The sequence below is a fragment of the Danio rerio genome, chromosome 25 (assembly GCF_052040795.2).
Source record: "Danio rerio strain M-AB ecotype USA chromosome 25, GRCz13ab, whole genome shotgun sequence".
Taxonomy (NCBI): domain Eukaryota; kingdom Metazoa; phylum Chordata; class Actinopteri; order Cypriniformes; family Danionidae; genus Danio; species Danio rerio.
In genome coordinates this window covers 28919393-28926477 of record NC_141045.1, presented here as the reverse complement: position 1 = coordinate 28926477, position 7085 = coordinate 28919393, and the positions used below count along the sequence as shown (strand labels likewise).

At 52.6% G+C, this 7085-nt stretch overlaps 1 long non-coding RNA gene across 1 annotated transcript; it reads right to left on the bottom strand.

The window, feature by feature from the left end:
• Positions 1 to 399: 399 nt before the first annotated feature.
• On the bottom strand, positions 400 to 6453 carry LOC147837848 (uncharacterized). Its single transcript, XR_015526560.1, has 3 exons — positions 4512 to 6453; positions 4296 to 4444; positions 400 to 3964 (listed from the first exon to the last, which is right to left on the bottom strand). It is a non-coding gene; the product is annotated as an uncharacterized LOC147837848 (long non-coding RNA).
• Between the last annotated feature and the right edge of the window lie 632 nt (positions 6454 to 7085).

Below are 7085 nucleotides of genomic sequence, written 5' to 3'. Positions count from 1 at the left end.
TGTGTGTATATACAAATATTTGTGTGTGTGTGTGTGTGTGTATATATATATATATATATATATATATATATATATATATATATATATATATATATATATATATATATATACATCACAAGAAAAAAAAATAATCATACATTTTGTGATTAATCATGATTAATCACAAAAAGTCATTTTTATTAGAGAAATAAAAACAGGCATGTAAGTGCCGTTTGATTTTCAAAACAATCATGCCAATCATCATGCCAATAGACAAAATTATTTCCATGTTGGATTCTAAGTGGACTACAAAAAAATCTGAAATACAGGCATTGCAAATTTGGAACATTGAAAATGTTAATAATAATAAAGTATTGAATAAAAATAATTGTATTCATTGTAAAGATGTATTGCGAGTTGAGAACATTAATTTTAAAGTAGAAACAATTTAGCTTAGTTCTATATAACATTAAGCCAGTTGCTAAGACAGTCCATTGACATTATCGTAGTGTAGCAGTGGATTCTGTTCCCTTCTGAAATTCCAGTTCCCCTTCGGTTGGGGAACTTCAGTGCTATTTGATCTTTGTGAAAATCCACAGAATGGGAGGATTCGGTTCAGAAGCCGCTTGTCTGAAAGAGTATTGAACGGGCCAATGAATGCAATGAATTGGCAGCGTAAGCTTGCACAGGTGTGCTTCATTGCCAATTATCCCAGCATATAAGCACACCTGGAGCGAGCAAACGACATCCTTTTCGCTTCAGAGACTTTCTCATCGAGTCGATAACGATTCCTCCTGCTGTGACCAGCGATTCTGAGCGAACGAGAGCATTCTCCTGGTCCAGAGTGTGTACACGCAGCGGCAGACGGTCGAGCTGGGTTTCTCCCTTGCCTGGCGTTCTTTGGGTAAGGTCCTATAAAGTATATGCATATAAAGTTGCAAACTTCACAGAAAGAGCAACACAGTCGTGCAGCACGTCCTTTTCAGGACGGCGCTCCGACTGTGCGTTTCTGGATGCGGTGGTTTCCTGTCCTCGGATGATGGGCACGGGCACTGCGTTACATGCCTGGGGGGTCCAGCATGTTAATGCGCTGCTCGCGGGCAGTTCATGTCGTCATTGCGGCTAGCCTTTGCAAAAGGGCGAACCACCCCAGTTGTCCCCTGCTCTGCAGCGGGCACTCGGGCAGATCTGAGGGTTTCAGCGAAAGATAATTCGTCACCCACTGGCCCGCGGACCTCCCGCTCCTCTAAGTGCTCCATCCAAGCTTTGGGCGGGGGAAGCGATCCGTCTAACAGATGGTAGCCCTTACGCCCGATGACACCGGAGACCAGACGTCCACCGCGGCATCGGAGGGTGGGCTTTCATTGTCCGATGATGATCCAGACCCGCTCGCCCCCTTCGAGCTGGTGAGCGCTGTCACTACGGATCCTGAAACGGACATGTTAGCCTTGCTTACCCGGGCTGCATCGGCCGTGGGTTGGAGATGGTTTATCCCCCAGCTCCGCGGCCGGACCGACTAGAGGGGCGTTCCCTTCTTCACGGAGGTGCACAGTAGGCTCACGTGGTCTTGAAAAGCACTTTTTTCTGCTCGTGCTGCGTGTCCCTCCACCCTCACCACTCTTGACGGTGGAACAGCCAGGGGGTATGTGGCGATTCCTCAGGTTGAGTGCGCGATGGCGGTCAATCCGCGCGGCGCCTCTTCTTGGTGGGGTCCGCCTCGTCTCCCATCCAAAGCCTGTAAGTTATCTGCCTCCCTTGGAGCTAGAGCTTACATAGCTGTGGGCCAGGCTGCTTCCGCCTTGCATGCGATAGCCACCTACCAGCGCTACCAAGCGCAGGTGCTGGCCGAGCTGCACGAGGGTGGGTCCAACCCAGGCTTACAAGCTTCGCACCATCGCCGACTTAGCTATTCGGACTACTGAGTCCGCTGCGTGTGCGTTGGGGAGGACGATGTCCACATTAGTGATCCAGGAGCGCCACCCCTAGCTGATATGCACGAAGTCGACAAAGTCCGCTTTCTTGACTTTCCGCATATCCCAAGCCATGGTCCGTGACACCGTCTGTGAATTCACCCAGGAATTCAAGGCGGTGAGAGAGCTGTTGATGGGTGATGTCTTATCGGCGGTCCGTAGCCTGCTCCGCCCGCCGTGCCATTCATACCTGCTCCTCGCCGAAGGCGCCCGCCTACGAGAGCTGCTCCGCCCCCGCACACGCCTCTGGCGAATCGAGCGCGTCAGGCACCTCGGAAGCAGGCAGCCCCCCTGCCCAGAACGGCGCTAAGTCCGGTAACGGACCACGAAGCGTCCCTGGGACAGGCCATCTGGAGAAGAGGGAACTTGCTCTTTCCCCGCTGGAGGGCGGGGCCCCATTTCCAACGGCACTTTTTTACTGCCATGAAAACATTATGAAAGGGCACTTTTCCACTTCCCCGGATGGGACAGCCCGAAATCTGCCAGTCTGGGACGCTATGCTTTCTAGCTTGCGGATTCGGTGTGTTTCGCCAGTGGCTCACGAGCGCTGGGAGGACGGTCTCCTTTCTCCCACCCCTCGAGCCTCCCCTCCGGAGCTCGGGTGCGGAGTGAGAGCAAATATCTCACCTCCAGCTTTTCCGTGGGACCCGCGCGCCCGGATCAGCACACCCACTCCGCGGTGCCCCACTGCTGGTACGTCAGCGATTGTATCGATGAGTCCATTAGCGATAGCTCTGCCTGCCTGGTTAGCGCGAGCCAGCTCTTCGCGGTGGTTCATACGCAATATCAGACTCGGCTATGCGATTCAGTTCGGGAAACGGCCCCCCAAGTCAGGGGTGTGTATTCACCAGGGTCAGCCCCCTGTCCGCCCCTGTCTTGCAAGAGGAGATTGCTGTCCTCCTGGCGAAGGATGCAATCGAGCCGCTCCCTCCAGCCGAGATGGAGATCGGGTTTTACAGCCCACACTTCATCATGCCCAAAAAGAGCGGTGGGTCACGTTTTGAACCGCTGTCTGCACAAGCTGCCGTTCAGAATGCTCACGCAAAAGCGCATCCTCCGGTGCGTTCGTCCTCTGGGTTGGTCTGCAGCATTAGACCTGATGGACGCGTATTTCCATGTCTCCACACTTCCTCACCACCGTCAGTTTCTGCGGTTTGCGTTTGAAGGTCGAGCTTGGCAATACAAAGCCTTCCCCTTCGGGCTCTCTCTGTCTCCGCGGGTCCTCACCAAGCCCGCGGAGGGTGCCTTAGCGCCCCTTCGGCTCGCGGGCATCTGCATACTCAATTTTCTTGACGACTGGCTGATTTTTGCCTACTCTCGGAGCAATTGATTATGCACAGAGACAAAGTGCTCCGGCACTTCCACCTGTTGGGGTTTCAGGTCAACCGAGAAAAGAGCAAACTCGCCCCCGGGCAGAGGATCTCTTCTCTCGGGCTGGAGCTGGACTCGGTCACCATGGCAGCGCGCCTCTCCGGAGAGTGCGCTCAGCTGATGCTGTACTGTCTGAGAGAGCTCGACAGTAAAATAGTGGTCCCACTGAAACTATTTCAGAGGCTCCTGGGGCATATGGCATCCGCAGCCATATGAGACCACTTCAGCACTGGCTTCACGATCAAGTCCCCAGACGCGCATGGCACGCGCGCGCACACCGAGTCTCTGTTACTGCGCTGTGTCGCAGCGCCCTCAGCCCTTGGAGCGACCCCTCGTTCCGGATGGGTGTCTCTAGGACAGGCGTCCAGTCTTGTTGTCATTTCAGCTGACGCTTCCAACATGGGCTGGGGGGCTGTGCGTTGCGGGCATGCGGCTGCGGACCTGTGGAAAGGTACCCAGTTGCATTGGCATATCGCCTGGAGCTGTTGGCATTGTTCCTCGCTCTCCACCGTTTTTTTCCGGTGCTGAAGCGTCAACACGTGCTGGTCAGGACGGACAGTACGGCGGCGGCGTATATCAGCCGTATGGGGGGTATGCTCTCTCGCCGCATGTCTCAGCTCGCCTGCCATCTGCTCCTCTGGAGTCTATGGAGTCTCTGGCTGAAATCGCTGCACGCCATTCATATTCAGGCAAGCTCAACCGTGCAGCCGATGTGCTCTCACGGCAGCCTTACGTCCTGGAGAATGGAGACTCCACCCCGAGTCTGTTCAGCTGATATGGGCGCGATTCGGGGAAGCCCAGATCGATCTGTTGCTTCCCCCGAGATCGCTCATTGCCAGTTGTTCTTTCCCTGACCGAGTGCTCTCGGCAAGGATGCACTGGCTTACAGCTGGCCTCGGGGCATGCGCAAATACGCGTTTCCCCCAGTAAGCCTGCTCGCGCAGTTACTGTGCAAGGTCAGGGAGGACGAGGAACAGGTTGCTAGTTGCGCCCCTCTGGCTCAACCGGACCTGGATGTCAGAGCTCTCCCTCGCGATAGCCCTCCCCTGGCAGTCCCTTCGAGAGAGCACCTACTCTCTCAGGGACAGGGCACCATCTGGCACCCTCGCCGATCTTTGGAGGTCCTTAGACGCGAGGAAGACTTAGGTAACCTCCGATTGCGGTGGCTAATACCGTCACTCGGGCTAGAGCCCCCTCCTCGAGCGCGCCTGTGCCCTGAAGTGGAGTCTATTCACTGAATGGTGTGTCTCTCGCAGAAAAGACCCCCGTAATTTGCCAGATCAGCGTTGTGCTTTCTTTACGCCGAGAGAAGCTGGAGAGCAGGCTGTCGCCCTCCACACTCAAGGTTACGTGGCTGCCATCTCCGCTCTCATGACGCGGTGGCTGGCAGCACCGCGGGAACGCATAACCTCATCATCCGGTTCCTCAGGGGCGCTAAGCGAATTAATCCACCCCGCCCCCTCTCATGCCCTCTTAGGATCTCGCCCTCGCTACACAAGCCGCATCAGATCCCTTCGATCCTCGACTCAGTATCTTTCTGTCCCTGAAGACAGCTCTGCTGGTCGCGTTAATATCGATTAGAAGGTCGGGGACCCGGAGGCATTTTTCGGTCAGTGACTCGTGCCTGTAATTGGACTGGCTTTCTCTCACGTCCTGAGACCCCGCCTGGATATGTGCCCAAGGTTCCTACCACTCCGTTTTAATACGAGGTAGTGAGCCTGCAAGCGCTGCCCTCGGAGGAGGCAGACCCAGCCCTTCTTTATTGTCCAGTTCGCGTTTTGCGTATTATCCGGACCACACTCAGAGTTTAGATCATCTGAGCAGCTCTTCGTCTGTTATGGCGGTCGGCAGCAGGGAAATGCCGTACCGAAAAAAGTTCCCACTAGATTGTGGATGCCTTTCTTTCGCTATCAGAGCCGAGGTGAGCCGCGTCCCCCGAGAGTGTGTGCGCACTTCACTCGGAGCTTCGCATCCTCTCAAGCGCGCGCACGCGGCGCCTCTCTAACAGACATCTGTAGAGCTGCGGGCTGGGTGACACCCAACACATTTGCAAGGTTTTACAATCTGCGAGTGGAGCCGGTTTCCTCAAGGGTATTAGGTAACCCTTGGTGATTGAGGAAACAATTCGGTAGGGTGTTAAAACACGCTTGCTGCGCCATTCTCCCTAACACGGAGGTACGTGCGCCTTTTTATCTGTCAGTAAAGTTCCCCGTCAGATGAGCCCTGCAGATTCCTCCGTGGCCCCCAGCACTGACTCAGCGGAGGAGTCACTTGCTGGCCCACTACGTTGTAGGTCTGCCCGCTGGTCAGCCCGTGTTTTGGGTATAGGTGCCTGCTATGCGTGATCCCCACTAGGCGATCCCATATGGTTATTCCGCCACGGTTAAGTCACCCCCCCCTGGGCGGATCCGTGTCTTCCCTCTCCGCTAACCATTCTTTGCTATGCGTACTCCCCCTTTTTAGGGCTAGTCCATATGTAAATTCTGCCATCTATCCCCCCTTGGGTAACGGATGGCCTCCGCAGCGTCCTCCCTATCGGGATTGCACGCTTCCCAACGTACTGTTGTATTTTCCTAGAATTATCTAGATGCTCGCGACTTCCCAAAAAAATAAATCTAAATGCGTAAGACTTCTGTTGAAGTAGGATAAATTAAGGCCAGGGACACGTTGGAGGACCGCGCCTCCCATGATGTGGGTGCGTCACGCTTGCTTGACAATCCCCTCCTCGGGGGCGTTGGTAAGGTGCAGTCATTATGGCGCTTTCCATAGTTCTCCCATTTCGTGGATTTTCACAAAGATCAAATCCACTTAATAGCACTGAAGTTCCCCAACCGAAGGGGAACGTTCGAGGTTACAGTAGTAACCCTTCGTTCCCCGAGGAGGGGAACGGAAGTGCTATACTCCGTCGCCATAATGACTGTCCCTTAGCTGTTTGAAAGTCTCTTCAGCTTAAAAGGATGGTGTTTGCTCGCTCCAGGTGTGCTTATATGCTGGGATAATTGGCAATGAAGAACACCTGTGCAAGCTTACGCTGCCAATTCATTGCATTCATTGGCCCGTTCAATACTCTTTCAGACAAGCGGCTTCTGAACCGAATCCTCCCATTTCGTGGATTTTCACAAAGATCAAATCCACTTAATAGCACTTCCGTTCCCCTCCTCGGGGAACGAAGGGTTACTTCTGTAACCTCGAACGTTCCCCCTCTACAAAGCGTATCCGCCAACAACGTATGCGGACACACCCAAACACAACTGGATGTACGGAAAGTGAAAAGGGACAAACGTGTTGGTAATGCTTTTTATGTCTTGCAATGTCAAAGTAGCGCAATAAAATCAATCTTACACTTCCATTACATATTACCTGTGGTCAGGCCCGGATTAAGAACTCAGGGGCCCCTGGGTACATTGTCTTGTAAGGCCCCCTACCTGGCCGCACCCCAGTTAAATTTAAAAAATAAGAGTAATATAATAAATTTTAAATAAAATTAATCTATAATTTGTTGCCCACATATTTAAATAAATGATATAGTACATATGTATTTATAGTCTACAAAGATTTAACTTATTTTTCAAAGCATTGAATAAAAATACTAATAAAACCCATTGGTTTTATTAAGGCCCATTGGTTAATCCGGCCCTGCCTGTGGTTCTTGTTTGCATTCTTAGCTTTTTCTTATGTCTGAGTTTATGCACCCTAATTTAATATTGCAAGTAGGCCTACAGTTATGTTAGTCCTCTAGACACATGTGTCCCAGTATGTGCCCCA